The 14,831-nt window shown below is 46.7% G+C and overlaps 1 pseudogene; it reads right to left on the bottom strand.

Annotated features, from left to right (window-relative positions):
- Positions 1 to 14,364: 14,364 nt before the first annotated feature.
- On the bottom strand, positions 14,365 to 14,538 carry LOC148147697 (U2 spliceosomal RNA; annotated as a pseudogene).
- Between the last annotated feature and the right edge of the window lie 293 nt (positions 14,539 to 14,831).

The following is a 14,831-nucleotide window of genomic DNA, read 5'->3' as shown; positions in this document are numbered from 1 at the left end:
TGATGATGGGAAACTTACCTCTGTATAATTATTCCAAAGACCATTTATTAGTCCTTCTTTATTACATAATACCAAATCTAAAGTAGCCAGTTCTCTGGTTGGCTCATTGACAAGTTGCTATGGGAAACAATCCCTTATACATTCAATGGGCCTTGCTTTGAGCCTTCCCTTGCCAAATTGAATAATCTAATCAATGTTCATGTTCAAATCACCTATAATTACTTTTGAGTCCTTCTCAATCCCTCATTATTGAAGAACATAGGAACATAAGAACCAGGAGCAGGAGTAGGCCATCTGGCCCTTCGAGCCTGCTACGCCATTCAATAAGACCACGACTGATCTTTACAGGCCTCAGCTCCACTTACCCACCCTCTCACCCTAACTCTTAATTCCTTTCCTGGTTTATACTATGCTAAACTTTGGCAGTATTGTTTTGGAGCCTGAAAATTACTCCTAGCAAGGGGTCTCTTCCCTTATCTTTTATTTCCACCCTAGACCCTAGTGCCAATATCATTTGTTACCACATGCCATGCTTAAGCAATGAAACAACTCCACCTCCTGCTCGCTCTTATCTAACCTTTCAGAATACTGAGTACCCTTGGACATTTAACTCCCAGTTCTGAACTTCCTGTAACCATAGAACATAGAACAATACAGCACAGAAGAGACCCTTCGGCCCACGATGTTGTGCCGAACATTTGTCCTAGCTTAAGCACCCATCCATGTACCTATCCAAATACCGCTTAAGGGTCACCAAAGATTCTGACTCTACCACTCCCACAGGCAGCGCATTCCATGCCCCCACCACTCTCTGGGTAAAGAACCCACCCCTGACATCTCCCCTATACCTTCCACCCTTCACCTTAAATTTATGTCCCCTTGTAACACTCTGTTGCACCCGGGGAAAAAGTTTCTGACTGTCTACTCTATCTATTCCTCTGATCATCTTATAAACCTCTATCAAGTCACCCCTCATCCTTCGCCGTTCCAATGAGAAAAGGCCTAGCACTCTCAACCTATCCTCGTACGACCTATTCTCCATTCCAGGCAACATCCTGGTAAATCTTCTCTGCACCCTCTCCAAAGCTTCCACATCTTTCCTAAAGTGAGGCGACCAGAACTGCACACAGTACTCCAAATGTGGCCTAACCAAAGTCCTGTACAGTTGCAACATCACTTCACGACTCTTGAATTCAATCCCTCTGCTAATGAACGCTAATACACCATAGGCCTTCTTACAAGCTCTATCCACCTGAGTGGCAACTTTCAAAGATCTATGAACATAGACCCCAAGATCCCTCTGTTCCTCCACCTCACTAAGAACCCTACCGTTAACCCTGTATTCCGCATTCTTATTTGTCTTTCCAAAATGAACAACCTCACACTTGGCAGGGTTGAACTCCATCTGCCACTCCTCAGCCCAGCTCTAAATCATATCTCAGTCTCTTTGCAGCCGACAACAGCCCTCCTCACTATCCACAACTCCACCAATCTTCGTATCATCTGCAAATTTACTGACCCACCCTTCGACTCCCTCATCCAAGTCATTAATAAAAATTACAAACAGCAGAGGACCCAGAACTGATCCCTGCGGAACTCCACTTATAACTGGGCTCCAGGCTGAATATTTGCCATCTACCACCACTCTCTGACTTCGACCGGTTAGCCAGTTTTCTATCCAATTGGCCAAATTTCCCTCTATCCCATGCCTCCTGACTTTCCACATAAGCCTACCATGGGAAACCTTATCAAATGCCTTACTAAAATCCATGTATACTACATCCACTGCTCTACCCTCATCCACATGCTTGGTCACCTCCTCAAAGAATTCAATAAGACTTGTAAGGCAAGACCTACCCTTCACAAATCCATGCTGGCTGTCCCTAATCAAGCAGTGTCTTTCCAGATACTCATAAATCCTATTCCTCAGTACCCTTTCCATTACTTTGCCTACCACCGAAGTAAGACTAATTGGCCTGTAATTCCCGGGGTTATCCCTATTCCCTTTTATGAACAGGGGCACAACATTCGCCACTCTCCAGTCCCCTGGTACCACCCCTGTTGACAGTGAAGACGAAAAGATCATTGCCAACGGTACTGCAATTTCCTCTCTTGCTTCCCACATAATCCTAGGATATATCCCATCAGGCCTGGGGGACTTAACTATCCTCAAGTTGTTCAAAATGTCCAACACATCTTCCTTCCTAACAAGTATCTCCTCTAGCTTACCAGTCCGTTTCACACTCTCCTCTTCAACAATATGGTCCCTCTCGTTCGTAAATACTGAAGTACTCATTCAAGACCTCTCCTATCTCTTCTGACTCAATACACAGTCTCCCACTACTGTCCTTGATCGGACCTACCCTTGTTCTCGTCATTCTCATGTTTCTCACATACGCATAAAATGCCTTTGGGTTATCCTTGATCCTATCCGCCAAAGATTTTTCATGCCCTCTCTTAGCTCTCCTAATCCCTTTCTTCAGGTCCCTTCTGGCTATCCTGTATCCCTCCACTGCTCTGTCTGAACCCTGTTTCCCCAACCTGATGTAAGCCTCCTTCTTCCTCTTTACAAGACATTCAACCTCCCTCGTCAACCAAGGTTCCCTCGCACGACCATTTCTTTCCTGCCTGACAGGTACATACATATCAAGGACACGTCGTATCTGTTCCTTGAAAAAGTTCCACATTTCCACGACATCCTTCCCTGACAGCCTATGCTCCCAACTTATGCTCCTCAGATCCTGTCTTACAGCATCGTAATTACCCTTCCCCCAATTGTAAAACCTACCATGTTGCACGCACCTATCTCTCTCCATAACCAAGGTGAAAGTCACAGAATTGTGGTCACCATCACCAAAATGTTCACCCACTAACAAGCCCATCACTTGTCCCGGTTCATTACCGAGTACCAAATCCAATATGGCCTCCCCTCTGGTCGGACAATCTACATACTGAGTTAGAAAAGCTTCCTGGGCACACTGCGCAAACACCGCCCCATCCAATCTACTTGATCTAAAGAGCTTCCAATCAATATTTGGGAAGTTGAAATCGCCCATGACTACTACCCTGTGGCTTCTGCACCTTTCCAAAATCTGTTTCCCAATCTGTTTCTCCACATCTCTGCTGCTATTGGGGGGCCTATAGTAAACACCCAACAAGGTGACCGCACCTTTCCTATTTCTGACTTCAGCCCATACTACCTCCAAAGGCAGATCCCCCTCGAACTGCCTTTCTGCAGCCATTATACCATTTCTAATTAGCAACGCCACCCCCCTCCTTTTTTACCACCCTCCCTAATCTTACTGAAACATCTGTAACCAGGAACCTCCAACAACCATTCCTGTCCCTCTTCTATCCACGTTTCCGTGATGGCCACAACATCGTAGTCCCAGGTACCGATCCACGCCTTAAGTTCACCCACCTTATTTCTGATACTCCTTGCGTTGAAGTATACGCACTTGAACCCATCTCTGTGTCCGCACGTATTCCCTGTCTGTGCTACCTTCTTCACAGTCTCCCTACATTCTTGGACATCCTGACAAACAGCTAGCCTACTTGCTGGACTACAAGTCCGGATCCCATCTCCCTGCCAAATTAGTTTAAACCCCCCCGAAGAGTCCAACAAACCTAGCCCCCCAGGATATTGGTGCCCTTCTGGTTCAGGTGCAACCCGTCCTGCTTGTACAGGTCCCACCTTCCCCAGAATGCAGTCCAATTGTCCAAATACCTGAAACCCTCCCTCCTACACCATCCTTGCAGCCACGTGTTCAACTGCACTCTCTCCCTATTCCTTGCCTCACTGTCACGTGGCACCGGCAACAACCCAGAGATGACGATTCTGTCTGTCCTAGCTTTTAGCTTCCAGCCTAACTCCCTGAGCTCTTGAATGACCTCCCCACCCCTCTTCCTACCTATGTCGTTGGTGCCAACGTGCACCACAACTTCTGGCTGCACACCCTCCCGCTTAAGGATTCTGAAGACACGGTCCGAGACGTCTCGGACCCTGGCACCCGGGAGGCAACAAACCATCCGAGAGTCTCGCCCATGTCCACAGAACCGCCTGTCTGTCCCTCTAACTAGAGAGTCTCCTATAACTAGCGCTCTCCTCCTCTCCCCCTTTCCCTTCTGAGTCTCAGAACCAGACCTCGCGGCACAGACCCGGTTACTGCAGCTTACCCCTGCCACCCCAACATGATTCAGTAATCCCCACCAGGTGTACCTATTTGTCTGTATCTGTGTCATCAGCTCCTTGACTTTATTCCGAATACTGTGTGTGTTTGGGTCCAAGGTTTTTAAATCAATCCTACTTGTTTGTCTTTTTTTTTCAATATTTTCTTGTGCACCACGCTTTCCATACTCTCCATCCTTATTTATTCATTCATAATACTGAACCTCACCTCTGTCATTTACTCCAACTTGCAACTCACATTTTGATCTTTTATGAATCCTTCTCTCACCATAATCATTAGACTGACCCTGCCTGTTTGTCCTATTAGTCTTTACTGACTGCATACCTTATGACCTGTTGCATTGGATCCTAACCCTCTGCCTTAATGTATAAATCCATTCAAGTTGCACTAGTAACCATCCCCACCAAGATGTTGGTGCCCCTCCAGTTAAAATGCAACCTGTCTTTTTTGTACAGGTCCCACTAACTTGGAAGAGATCCCAATCTACATATGGCCAAGCTCCCTGAACTCTCCATGCAGGACCTCATCATTCTTCCTTTCTATGTCATTGGTACAAGTGTGTACCATGACATCTAGCTGTTTACCATCCTTCTTCAGTATGTCCTGAGCATGCTTAGAGACATCCTTGACTCTGGCAGCAGGGAGGCAACACATGTCCTGGTGTCTTGTTTGTGGCCATAGAAATGTCTATCTGTGTCTCCAACTATTGAATCATTGACTACCACTATTTACCTGCACTTCAACCTCCCCTGCTGGTACTGTTCTATCTACTGCTGTTGTCATCCCCGATACGCAGTCCCCCTGAACAGTATCTAAAGTAGCTCACCTGTTTGAGATGGGGACAGCCACAGGGGCCTCCTGCATTGCTTTTCCCTTGTGACCATCCTGTATCTATCTGCCTCAGCCTTGGTTATGGCTACCTCCCTGAAACAGATGTCTATGACCCTCTCGGCCTCCTACCTGCTTCATCTGAGTGCCAGTTAATTTAAACAATCTGTTAAAAACTGTAGCTGAGACACACTTCCTCCAAATGTAACCATCTAGGACAGTTGAACTCTCCCAGAGTTGTCAGATAGGAGAAAGTGAAGACTGCAGATGCTGGAGATCAGAGTTACTTTCTGACAGAGTTGCCAGATGTCACACGTAGAGCACCTGATGTCCCTTACCAATTTTTTCACCTGGTTATGATTTAATTAGGAGAAGTGTCTATGTAAATCTCCCTTATTGTTTTGGCTTTAGCTAATAAAGCAGTTATTTGACCTATTTTCTCACTAAGTCAGTTCTAAAAGGTCATCCCTTCACTTGGAGGCTGTGCCCTCAGGGCCTATGAATAACAACATTTTCCTTACGCTCACTCAGTCCAGGCCTCTTAATATTCTATAGATTTCAATGAGATCTTCCCCCTCTTCCTTCTAAACAGCATTGATTATGAACCCAGAGTCCTCAATCACTGCACATGTGACATCTTCCCGTGTGCCAGTTGTGTCTCCAACCAGGGAGAGTATGCCCCCGATACTCATTGATTCCAATTTTGCTCAGGCTCCTTCATGCCATTCCTAATCAAATGCGACCCTGCTATCAAGGCCGTCACTTGCCCCTCCCCTCTGGGTTTCAGCTCTTTTGACCATGTTTGAACCAAGGCTGTAATGAAGTCAGGAGCTAATTGGCCCTGGCACAACCCAAACCAAGCATCAGTGAGTAGGTTAATGCTGCTTGCACGTGCTGCTTGATATCAATGCAGATGGCAATTTTCATTACTTTGCTGAAGATCGAGAGTAAACTGATGGGGCGGTAGCTGGCCAAGTTGTCTTTGTCCTGCTTTTTGTGTGCAGATAAATGCATCTTTACTGTATGATCTAGTGCTTCCAGGTGTGACTTTACCACGGCAGCAAGACATCCCTGCTCTATACTTGAACCCTTTCGCTATGAATGCCAACTTATCTTTTTCCTTCTTTACTGCCTGCATGCTTATCTTCAGCAACTGGTGCACAAAGACACAGACATCTCATTGTACATTCCCTTCTCTCAATTTATAGCCATTCAGATAATAATGTGCCTTCCTGCTTTTGCTACGGAAGTGGATAACCTCACATTTATCGACATTATACTTCATCTGCCATGTATTTGCCCACTCATTCAGCCTGTCCAAATCACACTGCATTTGAATGCGTTCCCAATCAAGTTCGTTCTTTCTATACAGTGAAACTCAAGGAAAGGCAGCAGTATGTCCAACTCAGAATTGATTAGGAAATAAATTTCAATGAAATGAGAAATTGAGAAGGAAACAAAAGTACATTTTACAGTAATTTTTTAGCTTTGGTTGAGTGGTTAAGAAATTTAAGAAAAATTATTCCTGTTGCATTTGAAGTGAATGAGAAGTGATAATTTGTGTGAAACTTCTTTCAAAATGCCTGGGCATCAGGCAGAAGTTCTAACAGTGTTTTGTTATCTCTGTTGGTAACAATGGACTGTCTAGTGAGCTAGAGATCGGGGGTGGAGTCAGGATGCGATCACATAAACAATTGGTCCACCTCAGTGCTCTCACAAGTGAGCAAACCATAATGCCAGAAGCAACCTCAAACCTGTGCAGGAAACTTGGATATCGTATTGAAATTAACAAAGGATTAACAGCTACAAGGGTTTACCAACAAAGATGATGACACACACTCAGGTAAGTGTGATACTTTATGAAACAAATCAAGACCTTTTTGACAGAGTTTAGGAGCTACACAGCTTTGCATTGGAGTTTCTGTAATTTGAATTTGTTGATTATATTGACCTAGCATTTCTGGTGATGCTACTGGGCGGCACGGTAGCACAGTGGCTAGCACTGCTTCCTCACAGTGCAGGAGACACAGGTTCAATTCTCGCCTCAGGCGACTAACCGTGTGGCGTTTGCACATTCTCCCCGTGTCTGCATGGGTTTCCTCCCACAGTTGAAAATGTGTTGCTGGAAAAGCGCTGCAGCACATTTTCAGCTCTGATCTCCAGCATCTGCAGTCCTCACTTTTTCCTCCCACAGTCCAAAGATGTGCAGGTCAGGTGAATTGGCCATGCTAAATTGCCTGTAGTGTTAGGTGCAGGGGTAAATGTAGGGGAATGGGTCTGGGTGGGTGCGCTTCGGTGGGTCGGTGTGGACTTGTTGGGCCGAAGGGCCTGTTTCCAAACTGTAAGTAATCTAATTAACATGGAACCATTCATTCGAATAGCTTACTGTTAGCACTCCAATCAACTTCAGGATCCAGATCTGCTCCTGGAAGGATGTGCATTGCAATTGACAGACAGTGGAAAAGATAATTGGTGATCTGTCTGGTTTCACTTGAACTGGCCAACACACTCTGCTGGTTTGGTGGAGGGAGGGTGCGAATGGTGCAGGTGAGGGCAGACTCCCCCAGTGGAGACTGGTTAGTAATGCACTTGAAGGAGTTCCAACCAAGTTTGTTCATTATATTCCCAAATCTCATTCAGGATTTCCTGAAGATGCTGTATCTGTGTTTAGAATTTTGACCTTTCATAGCTAATTTGGTCAGTTACCCTTGTGAGAGAATGGAACTGAAGGTGTTGTTTTTCATTTTTAGTAGTTCAGTATCTGCTGAGTTTGTCAACAAAGATTCATTTGTTACTTTCCTATTCACCACTGCATTGTGCAAAGCCTTTTCATCAATTAAATCGCTTTGAAATATCCTGTTATGATGCTCAAAATGCATAAAGTTAATTTTCACACAACAAAGTTGTCAGCTGGAATATCTGCACAGTGCTCTGGAGTGATACTTGACCAGGTGACTGTTTTGCCAACTAAGTCACAGAGAGTCTGCAGTTTGGAGCTTTATTAATGTAAGTCAAATTAATTTTGATTTGTTAATGGTTGTATGTTTAAACCAAAACATAGGAGCAAATTACTGCAGATGCTGGAATCAAAAAATATTCTGATGAAGAGTCACCACGACTCAAAAGTTAGCTTTGAGAGTGTGGTGCTGGAAAGGCACAGCAGGTCAGTCAGCATCAGAGGAGCAGGAGGATCAATGTTTCAGGCAAAAGTGTTGCGTGAGGAATGTTACCTTGCTGTCTCTCCACGGATATCACCTTGATTGATGTTCGAATATTAAGTAACGGATCATGTCCCAGCTGTATAGCTGAAACCAGACGTCCCGCTTGTTGGCTTCTTCGGCTCATGTTTCACCATTTTGATACTTTTCGGGTGGCTGGCTGCTGGTGCCTCAGTTGTAGATTTCACTTTTGAAGGTGACTTGTGTAGTTACTGATTCCTGATGAAGAACTCATGCTCAGAGCGTCGATTCCCCTGCTCCTTGGATGCTGCCTGACCTGCTGTGCTTTTACGACATAGAACATAGAAGATTACAGCGCAGTTGAGGCCCTTCAGCCCTTGATGTTGCGCCAACCTGTCGAACCAATCTGAATCCCTTCTAAACTACACTATTCTATTTTCGTCCATATGACTATCCAATGACCGTTTAAAAGCCCTTAAAGTTGGCAAGTCTACTACTGTTGCAGGCAGTGCGTTCCATGCGCCTACTATTCTCTGAGTGAAGAAACTACCTCTGACATCTGTCCTATATCTATCACCCCTCAATATAAAGCTAAGTCCCCTCAGGCCAGCCATCACCTTCTAAGGAAAAAGGCTATTATTGTCCACCCTGTCTAACCCTTTGATTATCTTATATATCTCAATTAAGTTGCCTCTCAAACTTCTTCTCGCTAATGAAAGCAGCCTCAAGTCCCTCAGCCTTTCCTCGTAAGACCTTCCCTCCATACTATGCAACATCCGAGTAAATCTCCTCCGAGCTATTTCCAAAGCTTCAACATCCTTCCCATAGTTCACGGGAGAGGGGGAAAGTGAGAAGGGAAAAGTGCGGGGAAAGGTTTTCACACAGAGGATGGTGGGTGCCTGGAACGCGTTGCCAGTCGAAGCGCTGGAAGCAGGCACTTTAGGAACGTTTAAGGCTCACCTTGTTAGACACGTGAACGGGAGGCGGAACGGCGGGACTGAAACCATGTCTGGGCAACAAGTAACACGTCCAAACAAGGAGTAGGAATCGGCACAGGCTCGCTGGGCCCTGTGTTATCGACCCGACGTACCAAAGTCTCCGGCCACGTGTATAACTTTGGTGAATTTCTGCAAATACCTTGTAGACGGGGCTGTGACAGGGACCTTATTGGGGTGTCGACGATAATGAGGGCCACGGCGGGCATTTTTGCTGAGTTTGCAGATGGCACAAAGATAGCGAGAGGGACAGGTAGTTTTGAGGAAACGGGCAGGCTGCAGAAGGGCGTGGAGATGAAGGGCGAGTGGGGAAAGAAGTGACCAAGTGTGCGGTTTTGCACTTTGGTAGCAAGAACAATCGGGTAGACGATTTTATGAACGAGGGAAAGGCTTTGCAAATCTGAAGCGCAGAGGGTCTTGGGAATCCTAGTTCCAGGTTGTTTCATGATTAACATGCAGGTTCATCCGATGGTTCGGAAGGCAAATGCAGTGTCGGCATTCATTTCAAGCGGGCGAGAAAAAAGGAGCAGAGACGTGCTGCTGAGGCTGCATCAGACTCTGGTCTGACCACAGGTGGAATATCGGGAGCAGTTTTGTGCCCTGTACCAAAGGAAGGGATGCGCTGGTGTTGGAGGGAGTCTAGAGAAGGTTTACAAGCGTGTTCCCTCTGGGGCTGAAGGGTTTGTCACACGAGGTCTCTGGGTCTATGCCCGATGGTGTTTCGAAAGGTAAGGCGGGATCTGACTGAACCTTACAGGCTACTGGGAGGCCTGGTCAGAGTGGATGAGAAGAAGATGGTCCCACTAGTAAGCGAGACGAGGACCTGGAATTACAGCCTCAGGGTGAAAGGTCACCCCTTCAGGCTGAGATGAGGTTGCATTTAAGACAGAGATAGAGAGGTTCTTGATTATAAGGCGATCAAGAGTTGTGGGGAGAGGGCAGGAGAATCGGGGTTGAGAAACCTGTGAACCACGACCGAATGGCAGAGCATGGGCCGAATGGCCTGATTCTGCTCCTACGTCTTATGGGCCATCAGACCGTCCGTGGTCTTGCGGTCATGACAGAAAGCAGTTGTTTCTCAGAGGGTGGCGGCGGTCTGGAATGCACTGCTTAGGAGGGTAGCGAGGAGGGGAACCTCACAACCTTGAAAAACTACTTGGATGAGCACTGGAAATGTCATAGACTTTCCTGGCTATGGACCAAGTGCTGGAAAGTTAGACTGGAGCAGACTTAGAGTAGCTTTGTCAGTGCGGACTCGAAGAGCCAAAGGGCCTCTAGTACCACTTTCCAGCACTTGGTCCGTAGCCAGGAAAGGTTATGACATTTCCAGTGCACACAGATTCAACCAATAAGCACATCGACCTGGACCTAATATACCGGCCACTGCAGCGGACAGCTGGAACTGACAACCGGAAGCGGCAGATACAAATCACTATAAATGCCGGAGGAAACATCACAGAAGCGCTTCACAGGAGGCTCCCAAGTACTGAGGATGTCACCTAGACAGGAGACTAAACGTCTGCAACACAAATTCCCAGCTCAGCGAACAGAACCACAACAACGAGCACCCGAGCTACAAATCTTCTCCCAAACTTTGAACCTCTCCATCTCTGTCTCATGGTCATGTAGAGATCGTCAGTATCTCACCAATCAAGTGGGTCAGGGCTAAGCTTACGTGACTTCTCACGTGACCACTTTCCTATTCCTAACCTCAGCCCAAACTACCTCAGATGGCGAGTCTTCATCCATCGTCCTTTCCACAGCTGTAATACTATCTTTGACAAGCAATGCCACACCTCCCCCTCTTTTACCCCCCACCTCTGACCCTACTAAAACATTTAAACCCTGGAACCTGCAACAGCCAATCCTGTCCCTGTTCTACCCATGTCTCCGTAATAGCCACAACATCGAAGTCCCAGGTACCAACCCACGCTGCAAGTTCCTAATGTACCAACCCACGTTCCTAATGTGCCTGCTTCCAGTGCTTCGACTGGCAACGCGTTCCAGGCTTCCACCATCCTCTGTGTGAAAACCTTTCCCCGCACTTTTCCCTTCTCACTTTCCCCCTCTCACCGTGAACCTGTACCCACTGACTCGCCACCCCACCCTTTCGATGCCTCTCAGTATGCTGTCGACCTCTATCAGGTCGCCCCTCAGCTTCCGTCTTTGCAATGACAACAATCCAAGTTTATTCAACCTCTCCTCACAGCAGAAGCGCTCCAGGGCAGGCAACGTGCTGGTAAACCTTCTCTGCACCCTCTCCAAAGCATCCACGTCCTTCTGGTAGTGTGCCGAACAGCATTGCGCGCGATATCCCAATTGTAGCCTAACTGGAGTTTTGTACAGCTCTTTGTACAGATCATTTATTTACACGTCACAAACAACAAAGGTCCTAGCACTGAGCCCTGCGGGACGCCACTAGTTACTGATCTCCTTTCCGAAAAATGCGCCCCGAGTCGGTTTTGTATCCAGCTAGCCGACTCACCTCAGATCTCACGAGACTCTACCTTTTGTAGCAGCCTGCCGTAAGATGTGAAGCGATCCAGAAGAGATTACTGACGCAAAGGTGACTACACTTAAATGAAAGTGCTGGGAATGGCAACCGTGATGGAACTCGCAGCCAAGGAAGGTCAACACCTCACAAAATGGTGGCTGAGAGTTCACAAAATGGTGGCCCAGGGACAAGCACCAACGCAGACACAAAACTGCCACTGCTGTGGAAACACATGTCAGGCAGCAGCAAATTGCTGCTGGAAAGAAGCTGTGTGCAGAAACTGCAGCATTAAAAAAGAATATATTAAGTGGGTGCGCTCGGGGGAGAAAGTACCAATAACCTGCAGCGAAAGTACAGGAAGAAATCCTAAATGGTACAAAAAGGGCAAGAAGACAAAAGCCCAGGCGCACAAACCAATGAGGTGTTGTTGTTACAGATACTGGCGATAGCTGCCGACGCCCCGGTCGCTCCCTTACTGAACGGCAAACCGGTAAGAATGGAGGTGGACACCGGTTTCATTGATACGGCTGAGTCACGTTGCGCTGCAACCTTCAGAAACTGAGCGAGGAACACACACAGGTGCTTTCACGGTGGGAACGTTCAGTTATACGGTCAGTCTGAAGACACAGCCTGCGCGTCAACAAAGGAAATCTTAGAGCTTTATGGGCAAGAATGTGGTTGGACAGAATCAAACTCAACTGGGCCGAAGGCAATCACTTGTCAAGATTCTGAGAGTGACTGATCAAGAATTCTAAAGAAGCACGCTATTGTTTTCAATGGGATAGAGAAGCAGGACGCCGGGAGCCTTTGATAAGGTTCCACGTGGTAGGCTGTTGGAGAAAATGCAGAGGCATGGAACTGAGGGTGATTTAGCAGCTTGGCTTAGAAACTGGCTTTCTGAAAGAAGGCAGCGGGTGGTGGTTGATGGAAAATATTCAGCCTGGAGTCCGGTTACTAGTGGTGTGCCACAAGGGTCTGTTTTGGGACCACTGCTGTTTGTAATTTTTATAAATGACTTAGATGCAGGCATAACATAGGTGGATGGATTAGTAAATTTGCAGACGACGCTAAAGTCGGTGGAGTGGTGGTCAGTGTGGAAGAATGTTACAGGTTGCAGGGGGACTTGGATAAACTGCAGAATTGGGCTGAGAGGTGGCAAATGGAGTTCAATGCAGCTAAATGTGAGGTGATGCACTTTGGGAAGAATAACAGGAAGGCAGAGTACTGGGTCGATGGAAAGATTCTTGGTAGTGTGGATGTGCAGAGGGATCTTGGAGTCCCATGTACATAGATCCCTGAAAGTTGCCACCCAAGTGGATAGTGCTGTTAAGAAGGCTGTTAGGTTTCATTCGTAGAGGGATTGAGTGCCGGAGCCGCAATATCATGCTGCAACAGTTCACCTGCTGGTGTGTGCTAGGCGGTTTCCTTTCCCTTTGCTCAACGACCTATTTGCTGAACTAGCCGGAGGTCAGCTTTTCAGTAAAACTGAGCCCGGTAAACCCTACCTCCAGATGAGTGTAGATCCTGAGTTTAAATGAATGAGACACAATCTTATTGAAACATATTGGATTCTTACGTGGCTCGACAGGGTAAATGCTGAGAGGACATTTTCCCTCATGGGAGTGTCTAGAACTGAACAGAATAAAGAGGCACCAATTTAAGAGTGAGATCAGGAGAAACGTCTTCTCTCAGAGGGTTGTGAGTCTTTGGAATTTGTTGTCACAGACAGCTGGCACACGCTGCTTGTGTGAGACTGACTTTGCTGCCTCAGCCAGAACTGGCAGCATTCTAAGTGCAAAAGAAGGCAAGGGGGTGTTGTGCCAGTCCCTGCGTACACAGCCCAGGTGCCGGATAATCTGCAGTGCTCCTACCTGCCTTATTATCTTTCCAGGCCAGTTCCGGTCAGCAAACATTGGTTTGTTTGTTCTACGTTTTCTCACGTGCTGTTGTCGAGTTAGTGCTGTCTCTTTGCTTTTCCCAGTGAGAATTGACTCTCTGAGTAACCTGCCTCTGACTCAGTCATTCGTGATAGCACACACGATTCTGTCGCGGCTCCGTGAATCGGAAAATGGCTGAAACTCACAGTCCTTTGCCTCGTTTTTCCGGTCAGTCACATACGTACCTATCGATTCCGCCTGCCCTTGCAGTCTGATGAAAAGCATGTGCCTTAAATACGTCCCGATGATTTTTGTCCTAGCTCACAGTGTTCTCGAAATCTCTCTTTCAAGTCATCAAAATCAAAACGACTGAACCCCGAGATAGCTTCATCCCCAGCAGCATGCAGCAACGTAGCACAGTTGACCTTCTCTTGTTTTTCTGAAATGTCGCTCGCGAGTATGAAAAGCTGGTGGGCAGCTACGGTTGCTGCGACTCCCAAATTCTGACACCATGTGGTGTGATCGGGGCCCGGCGTTGGCGGGAAGGTGCAGCACGCAGCAGGGGTCCGAGGGGATGACATTGAGAGCAAGTGTCAAGGTGCGCAAGAGACAGAGATGGCGAGAGAAGGATAGGGAGCGGGAGCTGAGCAGCCACCTTAGAACAGACGAGTTTGAATCGACTCACGCCCGGTTGGATGTGAGGTGTGAGAAATGAAGCACTTGGTACTCAAACCCATCCAGCAGACACAAAGCACCGAAAGCCTGAGTTATAAACATGAAGCTGTTTTTAGATTTATAGATGAGGGGTGCACCGTTCCCGGAGGTACTGCAATACCAGGTCGATGCGTGGAGTGGACGGAGCAAGCCCCTATTCCATCTCCCTGCTCCAAAAATCAATTTAATATATGGTCCCCAGATAAGGGACGTATCAGATATTAAACTGATAAGAACAGATTTTTTTTTATTTCAAAATATACTTTATTCATATAAATAAATCTTTGGTACTTGTACAATTTATCATATCGTTCATACATATATACATTCCAAGTCGTAAAGAACAGATTGAATTGCTCAAATTTACAGTTATCCTAAATACAGTTCCCTTCATTAACCATCCAGTCTCTTATTATTTAGCTGTGGCTTCAGCGGAACCCACCTACTGAGTGGGTGCCCTGTTATATGAGAGCAAAGGAAAACTTCTTTAACCCCCAGTTTATGGGGTTACCCTTGTCCATTTGACTGTCCTGTCTCTGGGGTAGCTATCTGCA

Source organism: Chiloscyllium plagiosum, unplaced genomic scaffold, assembly GCF_037043375.1.
Source record: "Chiloscyllium plagiosum isolate Xiang-an unplaced genomic scaffold, Cpla_swu_hap1 HiC_scaffold_15, whole genome shotgun sequence".
NCBI lineage: Eukaryota > Metazoa > Chordata > Chondrichthyes > Orectolobiformes > Hemiscylliidae > Chiloscyllium > Chiloscyllium plagiosum.
This window is presented reverse-complemented; position numbering and strand designations above follow the sequence as displayed.